The sequence below is a fragment of the Silene latifolia genome, chromosome 2 (assembly GCF_048544455.1).
Source record: "Silene latifolia isolate original U9 population chromosome 2, ASM4854445v1, whole genome shotgun sequence".
Classification (NCBI taxonomy): domain Eukaryota; kingdom Viridiplantae; phylum Streptophyta; class Magnoliopsida; order Caryophyllales; family Caryophyllaceae; genus Silene; species Silene latifolia.
The window spans coordinates 100911865-100926483 of NC_133527.1; positions in this window are offsets into that span (position 1 = coordinate 100911865).

The following is a 14619-nucleotide window of genomic DNA, read 5'->3' on the forward strand; positions in this document are numbered from 1 at the left end:
TTCGAATCTTGATGGATTCTCATTCCACCTCAATCCCTTGGAATCTCATACCTATTCTCATGGATTCACGGGTTTTGGAAGGTATGGAATTAAAACCCGATACTCCTATGGTTTTTCATTCCAATCCATTTCATTCCTAACTAGTGAACCAAACGACCCCTTAGGAGAGTTGGAATGGATTTAGGGGTTGTTTGGTTCACACCAAAAAAATTATGAGTTATGGGTTTGAAATGAGTCAAACTTATACCAAGTGTTTGTTTGGCAAATTTGGGGGTTTTATACTCATACCTCAAATCCATGAGGTATGGGTTTCTCATACCCAAGGAGGGGGTGGGTATGAGATTGATACCGATGGATATCAAACTAAAATAAACAAATTATGAAAAAATAAATTATAGCATATTATAAATTTAATTTTTTATATACTTATTTGATTAAATAATCATTTTCATGATTTTATAATATTAAAAATTATTATTTACGATATTTAATTTACGCATTTTAACTTTAATTGAGGTTCAAATCCATATCACTCAAAAATGAAACAAACATAAGGTATAAGGAATAAGTTTCAAACCCATAACACTCAGGTATGATTCCTGATTTCAAACTCATACTCGTGCACGAAACAAACACCCCCTTAATATATTCTAATGTTTGGTTGAGCCATTTCGGAATGGAGTTAGAATCCGGATGGATTCTAAATCCATTCCAACCCACTCTAATCTCATACCCAACTCTTATCCCAAGATTCTAACTCCATTGCATAATATTTGACATTTCATTCCATTCCAAGGTTCAACCAAACAATATAAACCAAGTATGGGATTTAGAATCCATTCCATAATGATATGACATTACAATTCATTCCATTCCTACCCTTTGAACCAAACGTCCCCTTATTAGGGGGAACATAGACTTGACAAAATTTAACTTAATGGTTAACTCGTATTTTTTGGGATATTATTAAAATAAGTGGGTATTAAAGGGAGCTGTTGGAAATTTATTACGGTTTATAGCCCTTGGGCCAAAAAATTTACAACCCAATGCTTTGAACTCTGTGATCCGTTCTCCTATTAGGGTTTGTTTGGATAGAGAAATTTTAAGGGACAAAAAGAGAGGGAGAATAGGAGATTTAAAATGCCTAATTTGGATAGCAAATAAGAATGGACAAATTTTGAGGGATCCCCTTTACCACCACCAAGGCAAACCAAAATCTCTACACAAAAATATATCAATCAATATCAATATTTACGAGCGATATTAGAGTCTCCAACTATTTCGAAACACCTAATATTAAAATAATAATAAAAATAAAAAATTAATTAAGAGTTATTACTTTCTACAACAATATTTCACGAATGCTATGTAATCTAATACGAGTAACAATTAGAAAAGAAAGTATGTTTTAACTATACTTTCGAAACATCATTAAGTTATTGTACCAATTTAGTTAAAATTGCTTAACATGCACTAATATAAATCCCGCGCGAATACGCGGTTTTCTAAATAAAGATATTAAAGAATTTAACAATTACATCACTAGTATAACTCCATTTGAAATGTACCTATAATAATATTTTTTTAGAAAGAGATAGTAATGTAAACATTAACTTTTACAGCTAAAAAAAAGAAAAAAAAAAAAGCTTTTATTCCTAATGAGATTGTCGAAATTATTTTGTTAACTTTATTTTCAAAAAGTATTGTTGTTATATCATTATATATCCACTGAAGAGTCTATCGATCCGATATATTTAAGAGGGGGGTGAATTAAGTATATGTAAATGTGCCCACTTTTTCGATTTGTCCGTATGAGTGTGACTTAATAATTAATTACATAAAGTTTATTAATTAAACTTTAACTAATTAACTAAACAAAGTTAAAACGTAAAGAAACGAACAACAAAAAATGAGTGACACACGTGATTTTGAAGTGGTTCAGTTTCACAAGTCGAAACCTACGTCCACTATTCTCGATTAATAATTTTAGTACCTTTCTACGGATTACAAAATTACTAACCCACTCGTACAACTAACTCTAGTTGTAATTCAATTGAGTATTGTTAAATACTCGGTTTTTGTCTAACTTACGTTAATAAGAAAGCACTCGATTGTTCTTCTAAGTGTTCACACGAATGGACGAGTAAGAAACAATATTTAAGTACTATTATCTAATAACGTAATCTTACGGAATAATAAGCAAATTGAAGCACGACTTTTCGTAAAGATTTTCGAATTGCGAAAACAAATAAATTACTTGATTAAGAATTTGACTCGATTTGTTTGCAAAAGAATTTTAATATTGCGAAAAGTTAATTTGAAATAATGAAGTACATGTGTATATATAGTAGAGGAGACAACTAGGGTTTAATCGAAACCCTACTAGTGCCGTGAGGTATGATGATTTGTTTCATAAGAAACAAATCTTATCTTCCCTTAATTTAATCCACAAAATATTTCAATTAAGTAAATAGGATAAATCTAAATAATTGTTTAAGATAAAAATATCTTATGACAATTTATTCTAGATTTAACCTAGTATATTACTTATGCAAGGAGTATACTCGATATGAGAGACGGCTCATAAGCCCAACTCACTCGAAAGTCCTAGTCGAAATAAGGAGTGTGGATTTAGGGTTTATGCCTGGACAATTTAGCAAACCCTAGGTAGCATGACGACTCATAAGTCGTTTTACTAACCAATAGGATACATGTAAATTATTCAACCTAATTGAACCCGTATCTCGCCTCAATCATACACACACATATTTTCGAAAATATATAAACGATTTGAGCTTTCGAAAATTGATTTTAATACCTTAAAATCGTGCCTTTAAAATGCAACCTAAAGTTATTGAACAAGTGACTATAACATTAAGCTTAGTAAGTAAAGTTATAGGTGAAATAACTATAACTTTACCTTCCCAATATTACTTCCAGAGATACCGTCATTAGATGATGTCCTATACTAGGTAGTAGGATCATCTCTTCATCCTGATCAAAAGCTCTTCATCTTGAGTTTCTTATAGACTTGATCATGTCTTTTGCTTGAGTTATCATCACACTTGTGAATGAAGTAGTCACAATGATGCTTTAGGAATCTTCAATGTTATAGCTCAAACAACTATAACATTACTTCAATGATGCTTCACAAATCTTCAAAGTTATAGCCATGGATGCTATAACATTGCTTGTTATTATTGTAACCTTTATCAAATCTAACAAAGACTAGCAAACGATTACGCGCAAAGAGTATATACATTAGAAAGCACACTTGTCATTATCAAAACAAATCATATAACTATATGGTCCAACAAATTCCCCCTTTTTGATGATGACAAGTCTCTTATGATTTGTGACTAAGTACAAGTTTCCCCTCAACATAATACTATAAACAATATAGTAAGTCAAACACAAGAACAAGCTACTTATATTCAAAGTGATAGTGTAACACCCCCTCATACCAAGGTACCTTAACAAGGACTACCCTAGCATGAGAGGTTGTTACCATCTCGGTTGCCCGAGGTTAGTATATCAAAAACAACAATCCAAACAACTTTATTAAAGTATGAAGAGTTTAACGATTACATAATCTCAGCCCAACTCAAAATAAAAGTGTAAGAAACTCAATACAACTGAAATCAAAGACAGCTAAACTCGTAATAAATGGAAGCTAGACTCGAAGTGATGACTCCCCATGACTGTCCCAAAGCTACACATCTGCATTACCTGTCATAATCTGCTCACCATCCCCGAATGGATCACCGCAAGTTTTACAAAACAACAACGGGGTCAGTACCGTTCAATCAAGATAAGACAAACAAACAATGTAACCGGGTGATCATCCTCCATCCCCGGTCTCCCGATCTCACACAGTAACCGACTACACACCAAAGTGTGTAGCCTTTCTAGATTACCCATCGCAACAGGTAATCCTCACCGCCAGTGGGTGAGCGCAGCCCATCCCCACCTAGTCCATCTCATCAACGAGCGACTAACAATCCCTGTCCCTTAATGTGCACATCCCCTCCCGTGACGGGTTCCACGGAGGGCGGACTAGGGTGTGAAGCCACTCCCGCAAGTGACTCCACCACAATCACACACACACACACACAGCATCACAACTGTCACAACACCACAACCGTCACAACACAACCACACCAACACCGTCACCACAACACCCATCCTTCGATGATCAGCAGATAACAACAATTATGAAACATATGCAATCTTAATCAATTAACAGTACTGAGTAGGAGAAACCCTACCTTTTCGCAATCCGCTATGCTGCAATCAATCATACAAATGCATAACAAATACCACATCGTCACCTACAACAATGGTAATCAACAATCAACACATATTTGATGAGCAAACCCTAAACCCCCAAATTAATCCAAACTAGGGTTTGCTAACTTATAAGAACAACAATAGATCAATAAAGATAAGACACTTACTATGACGACTGACATGAAATATGGTGTTAGAACCCGCAATCGATGACCTTTGCCTTGGAATTGATGAAGATGATTAGAGGGGGAAGAAACGTAGTTTATGTTTTGGAAGAAAATGCCTTTAGAAACTGACAAACGATTATATAAATAATCTCTAATCATTTTAATCAAAACCGCGGAATAATACCCGACAGACCGGATACTCGGTCGAGTATAGAGTATACTCGGCCGAGTACCCTCTACTCGGTCGAGTATTCAGCATACTCGGCCGAGTGTTCCTGGGTAGTAGCCAAACAGGCTACACGACACACTCTACTCGACCAAGTAGGCCAACTCGGTCGAGTACCAGCCTATAAAATCCGTAGTATTACAGTCTTCCCTCCTTAAAAAGAATTTCGTCCCCGAAGTTCCAACCCAACCTATGAAACCTGGACACCTAACACTAGGTTACCAACCACACTTATTTCCACAACATGACTCACGATATTGTCCCAACTACAGCATATACTCTCAATACTAACTCCATAATATTACAAAATAACCACAATATAATGTTGCCAACCTTGTCTCACTTCCATAACACTCACTAGTAACTCAATACCAAGACAATCCACCGGACAAGATCAACCATGAAGACGGAATGTTACATTCTACCACCCTTAGAACGAACTTCGTCCTCGAAGTTTACTCACACATATAAACATCCTCACACAATCCGTTAATACTATCGAATTTTACTCACACTCCTAAACATCATACTACTACGAGCACTGCCATTACCTGTATTAAAATCAACCATAACACGAATCCATCCTTTACTCTACACCAACACTCAAACTTCCAAATGTGCTATAACATGAACAACTATCAAACTCCCTTTTCCCCTTTCCACTCCTCTTAAAATAAATGTTACGTCCTCGTAACTCACTAATACTAGGTCCTTTGCTATACCTCCCATAAACCTCATTACCATCGCATGTCAACGATAACCCACTACAACCTTAAGACCTACAACCATTCCTATATCCAGGGCTCTCTTTCTCTAACAGTTCTCGTGCCTCCAATTATTCTGTACTCCCATAACATATACAATAAAATCCTCAGTATAACCACTACTCCATATCTTCTACATTACCACAAAACGACATACTTCTGTATACATATACACTCATCTCCACAATCTTATCTCACAATCCACAATTGTTACACATACTCACATTAGCTTCTCAAGTCCATCTCCTTTATTACCATAAAACTCACTCTTAACTTGACATGATGCTAAGTCCCAAAACTCCGTACTCGCTGTCCCAAGAAAAGGTGTTAAACCACACGTAGTTCCAGTTCAATACCACACATGCTCCACAATTCTCTTGCCACAACTATGTCCACCAATGCCTCATCTAAAACAAGGTCAAACGTACTCCAACAACCTCTCACAACGATGTTGTAACACCCCCATATCCAGAGGAGCCTTAACTAGGCCTTCCTTAGCATATAAGGGTGTTACCATCTCGGTTGCCCGAGGAAAGCAGTTACCAAACGTCAATAAAAGAACTATTAAGTTATATTACAAGTGATTCAAACCAAAATACAATACAAGGTACAACTCAAAGACCACTCGCTATGACCATCATATCTCGTGAAGACTCATCCCCGCCCGGACTCCAGCTATCCACGACATCAACACCTGCTAAGACCGACTGCTCACCATAAGGGATCACGGCAGACACATAACAACAAACAACACACACGGTCAGTACTGAGACAAGACAAGACAACCACAAACGACAACACAAACGATGACACCAAATCAATCGCAACCTCAACAATCCAACCAAACTCACATCGATCGTCCACTGGACTACCACGCGATGGGGGACCGCAGCCGTTCCCACCTAAGCCCCGCTCATCGTACGAGCGATAACCCTGCTCATTAATGTGCACATCCCCTTCCGTGGCGGGTTCCACGAAGGGCGAAACTAGGGCGTGAAGTCACTCCCGCAAGTGACCCCACTCAGCCGAGAACGCATCTCGAGAACCATCACAACGACCACAACCACAACCACAACACAATACAATTACTATGTCAAGCAGCCACAATACTATCACAACGACCGACACACTAGACGATCTACAGCAACTGAGTAGGCGAACCTACCTTTACGCATCCGCAACCAATCCGTGCCGACAAACACAAAGATCCAACCGCACAAGCAAAGCCTATTACCATCATGCAAATATCTATTACTACAAGCAAAACCCTAACTATGGAAACAAAGGCACGGATGATGATTATGACATACCTATTAGGGAGAGACAAGGCAAAAGACCGCTACCCGACTCAAGGGACGCTCTTCTAAGGCACAAGGATCTTCACAAAGGCTTCCATGGAGGTTTTGAGGTGAAGGGAAGGGAAAGAGGCGGCTGAAGGATAGGAGGAAAGTGGCGAAAGTGATTTGCGGATTTAACAAAACGCGATATAAAACCCCAATAAAACCAGGCACTCGATCGAGTACCCAACATACTCGATCGAGTAGCCCCCTACTCGATCGAGTAGCCTAGCTACTCGATCGAGTAGCCTCTACTCTATCGAGTACCACTCTTAAAACGCACCCCAAGATGGTTTGGCATACTTCCCTAAGGTTACTCCCGCCCCCAAGGACAATCAACGCCGGTCACGGGGATCCCTAAAAGGGCGGGTATTACGCCTTCCCCTTAAAAAGAACTTCGTCCCCGAAGTTCAACTCACCTCTCCTGCTCGCGACGTGGAAACAATACGACCTTACTAAACTTCCCGGCCAAACCATTGCCTCCTGAAAATACCATCCCCCCCCCCATGCCATCATCATCACCGACCACATATAAATCTATCGACTCTTGTCACTATCATGCAAGTTTTATCACAGTCAACCGTTATTTTATATACACATAAAACATCCGACGCGCAGTGCGAATCGCCGCTCACGAACTTCCAACATACACTAATTACTGTCCAACCATCCACCTAGAACATATCTCATATCAACTTTCATGTGGTACAACTAATGCCACCCTGTTACTTGGCAACATGATTCAGATACAATCACACTCGCTTTAAAGAACTAAAGAAAATAAGTCGTTATACTTCAACAACAAAATTTTTTTTTTTTTTTTTTTTACACATGACACCAACCCCTTTATAAACAACTACCAACAATATTATAAACCAGCAAAACATTATTCGAAAACAATTATAAACAAGCAAAACATTATTCGAAAACAATCTTTTTATTTCGCGACATTACTCTTCCCTTCTAAAAAGGAACTTCGTCCCCGAAGTTCACCACCCAAATATCAACGCGTAATACCTAATACATGTATCTTAATGTTAAAGGAGACCATATTACTTGTTGTGGACATTACTCGCTAATTACTTACTTGTTAAGTTAGAAACCATACGCAAGTTACCGAAATAACTCGTTACTATTGTCGACACATGTTAAAATGGTATGCGCAAACCTAGGTGAAGTTACAATGCTGACAAATAGAATGAAGGAGGCGTATGCGATATTAAAGTAACAAGAAAATGACTACCGCTTCACTAATCGTAACAAGAAATTATTAACGCCTTACTAATTGTGACCAATACGCTTATAAACTTTAAGCACGACTTCCAACATATGAATGTAACAGTTCAAAGGTGTTACTACGCACTAATAACCACATTAAACATTAAACTTACCGTTATAAAACGATGGAACATTTTCAATTTTCAAAAAAACCCCCTGTAACAGTGACACTCGATCGAGTAAGTATCGCTACTCGATCGAGTAACATGCTACTCGATCGAGTGTGTTGGCTACTCGATCGAGTAGCCCTAGATCAGAATGTTTCCTTACCTCCTTTCCTGCAGCCTACTCGATAGAGTGTGGGGTACTCACGTCGAGTACACGCAGTCAAGTATTTTTCATAACCAACGTATAACACACGATTGTCACATAAACTGAGTCGGGATGATGCCCCGACTCTCAATAATCCTGCAAAAAGTTAGAGTAGCAATTCCGGCCTTATGGCCAACCATACAAATCCGACTAAGTCTGAAAAATAAAAGGAAATAACTACCAAAGTCTAACAACAACATTACCATCTAACATCAACTACTATCAACAAATATAAGAACGAGGAGTATCACTCCTCCTGCTGCTGCTGCTCCAACATCGCCTCATCATCACCACCACCCGAAGTACCAGCTCCTGATGTCCCAATCCCCGCATCCACTCCTGCTCCTGCTCCTCCTGCTCCAGGGCCTGCGTACCATGGAGTCAAGCCGCCGTAAGGGAAGGACTGAGGTGTCCCCCACGTCGATCGCTCCACCCCGTAGAATGGAATACCCCGAGTAGTCCCCAACTCCACTCCACCAAATCGGATGCGGTCCCTCTCGTACCTATCCCCGAGCGTACGCCATCTCGTGCATGTTCCGGAGTGTCAAGGTAGATGACACTCTCTCCGCTAGGTAACCGGATCGCGTCTCCGGGTGTCAAGGTAAGGGTAGTACGAAAGGCTGCTCGCTGCGCCGCGGTGCCTCCGGGCGTGGCCTAGTCCCCGAGGCCCTCTCCCTCACTCGACGGGGTCCCCTCACCACTCTGGGTCTCTCCACCCTCCGGACTTCCGCATTCTCGCCCTTCGTCGGCTCCGGCATCTCCCGGAGGATCGTGCCATCAATGAGATAGGTCTGCAGGTGGCGGGTGTATCCTCATCCTCCTCCTCCTCCTCATCGTCCACATCCACAGTCACCACCGCCGCTCTAAGGGCTCGTGGGTGGGAGGTGCTCAGGAGCTGGAATCTTCATCCAACTCATGCCAAGCACTCTCCACGCTAGGCTACCGTCGCCCAAGGTTCTCAACCATTTCGGTCGAGATAGTACTCTCGATCCATGGTAGGCACGGGGGTAACTAGAGGCACGTACGCCGAAGAAGCCTCAAAGGAGGTTAGCTTTTCATTCTAACCGAGTGGCAATGGCACCACAAAATGCACCGAGAATTAGAGGAAGCCATCAAGGCAAGAGCAAAGACAAACTATGGAAGGAGCATTAAAGACCACTTTCTTGGCCCGCTCCGGATTGAGGTACGACATCAAAAGTAAAACCTCATGGTTATTCAACTTACTGATATCTTTTAGGTCATAGAGGAGGTTTGAAAGAGAACGGAGAAAGATTCTCAAGGTGATGTCTTTGAACGTCATTAATCAAAGATATTGCTCGCGGTGGGAGCTTGCTTCCCGATCAAGCAAGGCATTAGGCGGCGACGCCGCACTCACCGAATGTCGGTGATGGAGTCCTTGGGAGGCTTAGCCAACCCAAGGTGAGAGGCAAACAAATCCATGGTCAATAGAAAACCGTATTCATCAATCAACTCAACTGTCGACCCGGGTCATAGTTAAAGGAACTCATGAATTCTAGGGTAAGAAAAGGGTAAGTGTGCTTCCTCAGCCGGTACAAACCCGTAAACCCCAAGGTCTCGAAAATATGACGGACATCCGTCTCTATTTCCAACTCTTCTAACACACCGGTGTCTATACACTTTGTGGGTCTCATCTTGCGTTTTTGTAAAGCTACAAAACGCTCCCTTTGCTTAAAGTCAACAAAAACAACGTAAGGGTACTCGAAATCTGCGGTACTACCGGTCCACTAGCCTCCCCCCTCTCAAGTGGATCAACCCTTCCCCGTTTACTCTGACGGGTTCCAAGGTTTAGTCTCGGCATCTGCTTTAGACATATGTTCAAACAATTTATATAAACATGCAAGCATATATTTCATGAAATTTTGAGTTCTATATACTTGGTGAGTTTACTAATTCATCAGCCAGTTCCACATTTGAAGCACATAAATCATGTCACCAAACCTAGTTACTCATCTAGGTACACACCAATTTTCCAACCATTCTCAAAGATGTGAAGCACATAACTCATGCTATTAACCTTGAATATTAAGATAAGTACTCATGTTTATCAACAGTTTCTAAAATTTTAACATACCAGGTCAAATTACTACTACTTCACAAGCCACGGTGGTGAAGGAAATTATCATGGCGGTCACATATGTTCGACAAATTGAGTATCCTAGCATGATTCTAAAGTTACTCCAAACATATTTCCAATCACATATTACTGAATTAAGAGAAATAGTAAGAAATTTCATAGCATATCATCATCACTTCCATATTATGTTTAATAACCCAAACAAATTTTTCGATTTTTCTTTACAAATGAGACAATTTTGGCATAATTTTCATCATCAATCGTTCCTACTATCATACTGAGGTTCAACTTATACTTATATTGTCAATTACCACATCAATTTTCCAATTCTAAGTCACGAATTTCCCATAAGGCACTTTTAAGACGGAGTTTTAAGGCAACTTTCTAAGGTGATAATCATCAGAATTCACTTTTCCACATGATATAAACAATGTATAGTACTTAATTCCATCATCTAATCAATGTAGAACAATCAAAAATCAATTTCAAATTTGTAACCCTAGAAATTTCGATTTCATCTTTGCAACTTTTCTAATCTAATCTACAAAGAATTAATCACCCACAAACATGGAAAAGAGGCATATGAATCATATTTCAACTATCTAAAGCAACCATTACATCATGTGAATCGAAAATTTCAGATTATCTCCTCATTCTAACACATTCAAAGTAACATATCACATAAATTAAGAAGAATCACATACCTTGATTGATTAGTAAGATAAAGAAACGAATTAAACAAGAAAAATCAACCCCAAGAATCACTACTAACCCAAGAGAAAGAGAGGATTTGAGAGGAAATAAGGAATTGAGAGTGGTTTAGGTGTAAAAGTGTCGAGATATAGAGGAAATAGAAGGAGAAATAAAAAGATGAAGGGTTTTAAGAAAACCCGTAGGAATTACTGCACAGTAACCTACTCGATCGAGTGCCTTGGGTACTCGATCGAGTACCACCCTACTCGATCGAGTAGGAGCTAAATCGTCGAGTGTCTCAGGAAATTTTCCCACATTCCGACGTTATAGTCTCCTAACTAGATCGAGTGTGGTCTACTCGGTCTAATACGCACTTGCACTCGGTCAAGTATAATTAAGTGCTCGATCATAGGTACGAAATAACTTTGAAGATTCCTGCAAAAACAACACCGCGTGTCGATTCCAACTAAGTTCGGAATTCGACACTAATTATCGCATTCAATCACGTTTTATAACCGCCACACACACAAAATACAACTCTCCAACAACTAAGAGACATATCACGTTACGTTATACAAATTACCCAACTCGGTCTACCTGTCACCGAGTTATGTACAAATCTAGCCGTGTCATTTTATTACATTTAAACTTAGTTTTCATGCCATTACTAAACTCGTGTTTACATCAACTTGAAACGTATAGTTCACATTAATTCCCATATTTACTTATCACATAATCATATACTTTGCCAATCACTTAATCAATTATGCCTTACATGTTATTCTAAGCAATCTATTTTGCATAATTCAAATATTTCGCAGCGGATAAATTTCAACTAGCTACTAAAGCATATACACATTACCATATACCGTGATTCGAACTATTACTCATCCATACTATAATTATCATTAATTTTATGACAAACACTTACATGTTCGCTACTCATACTACACATTCAAATGCACACTTTCACGCATCTCCATGACGTATAATCTCGTCACATAACTCCTAGCTATCCTATAAACTCACTAACCATCCAACGAGCTTCAATAATCCCGTCACTAATTACCATACTCGGCCCAAACATTACTATCACACCTCTATTAATTCTAACAAAACTTAACCGGAGGTAGCTCCGGCACAATTAACATACATAGCACACATAGACACACGGACTCCACATTCCCATCCCATGTGATCGGCTTAAGTGTCATGGGGCCAAAATTTTGAAATGAGGGCGACTACTCACCCAAAATCTAGCATCACCGGCTCCCATTACACATACACCAGGTTCATTTTATTAGACTCTCTACGTTCATTATGTTCATTTGTTACAAGTTCCAAAATCGTCGCTCTGATACCACTTTGTAACAGCCCCATATTCCGAGGAGCCTTAACTAGGCCTTCCTTAGCATATAAGGGCGTTACCATCTCGGTTGCCCGAGGAAAGCGATTACCAAACGTCAATAAAAGAACTATTAAGTTATATTACAAGTGATTCAAACCAAAATACAATACAAGGTACAACTCAAAGACCACTCGCTATGACCATCATATCTCGTGAAGACTCATCCCCGCCCGGACTCCAAACCTATCCACGACATCAACACCGCTAAGACCGATCCGCTCACCATAAGGGATCACGGCGGACACATAACAACAAACAACACACACGGTCGATGCGAGACAAGACAAGACAACCACAAACGACAACACAAACGATGACACCAAATCCCCAACCGCAACCTCAACAATCCAACCAAACCTCACATCGATCGTCCACCGGACCCGACCACGCGCAAAGGGGGACCGCAGCCGTTCCCACCTAAGCCCCGCTCATCGTACGAGCGATAACCCTGCTCATTAATGTGCACATCCCCTTCCGTGGTGGGTTCCACGAAGGGCGAAACTAGGGCGTGAAGTCACTCCCGCAAGTGACCCCACTCAGCCGAGAACGCATCTCGAGAACCATCACAACGACCACAACCACAACCACAACACAATACAATTACTATGTCAAGCAGCCACAATACTATCACAACGACCGACACACTAGACGATCTACAGCAACTGAGTAGGCGAACCTACCTTTACGCATCCGCAACCAATCCGTGCCGACAAACACAGCATCCAGCGCACAAGCAAAGCCTATTACCATCATGCAAATATCTATTACTACAAGCAAAACCCTAACTATGGAAACAAAGGCACGGATGATGATTATGACATACCTATTAGGGAGAGACAAGGCAAAAGACCGCTACCCGACTCAAGGGACGCTCTTCTAAGGCACAAGGATCTTCACAAAGGTTTCCATGGAGGTTTTGAGGTGAAGGGAAGGGAAAGAGGCGGCTGAAGGATAGGAGGAAAGTGGCGAAAGTGATTTGCGGATTTAACAAAACGCGATATAAAACCCCCGCTGAAAACCAGGCACTCGATTGAGTACCCAACATACTCGATCGAGTAACCTCCTACTCGATCGAGTGCCCTAGCTACTCGATCGAGTAGCCTCTACTCTATCGAGTACCACTCTTAAAACGCACCCCAAGATGGTTTGGCATACTTCCCTAAGGTTACTCCCGCCCCCAAGGACAGTCAACGCTGGTCACAGGGATCCCTAAAAGGGCGGGTATTACAGATGTCCCATTAACAGAGTATTACTTTACCATGACAATAACAGAACCATACCCAACTCTCTTTCATATCATACTCTATACAAACCAATAGAAACATACCCATACCGACACTGGTAATAAACATCGGGAAATAACAAAACGGTCTATATGCCCCGACCGACACTGACAAGAAATAGCAGTAAACAAACAGCGAACTATGACAACACGAAAACACTCGTATCATAACACGAATTACCGTGCACAGTGCACAAAACCGCATCGATAGCCATCACAACTTTTACAATCTCATTACACTGACTTGGCACAACTTCCTTGACCATAAGACTTTCTTAAAACTGCTCTACCAGATCACGACACAGCATATTAGACGGGATCACAAATACCAACCTTATGAATATTATCCATACCATGACTCTTGAGGTTGGAACCTCACACCATTACTTACAGATATCATACATACACATATAACGACTCGTAACTATCACGCCCCACCATTACTTGTGAGGCCAAGACCTCACACAAAGTTGTACACACCTCATGGACCCATAATCGAATCTAATAACTAGCAATCCTGACCACGTAAGTTACCACTTGACAATGAATACCTCTCATCCGGACTTAACTCAGGTGCCTTTCATAACATATCCTCTCATACACACAATTATCACCCCTCCGGCAAATGTAGCCATAACATCAGTACCCAACTTCGAGCGAACACCTCATATGTCCACATCTTATACTCCCTCCCAATCAAACATACTAATCACCTCCACAAAATCAACCTCATTAGAACAACTAACTTCCCTAAAGTAACATCATCC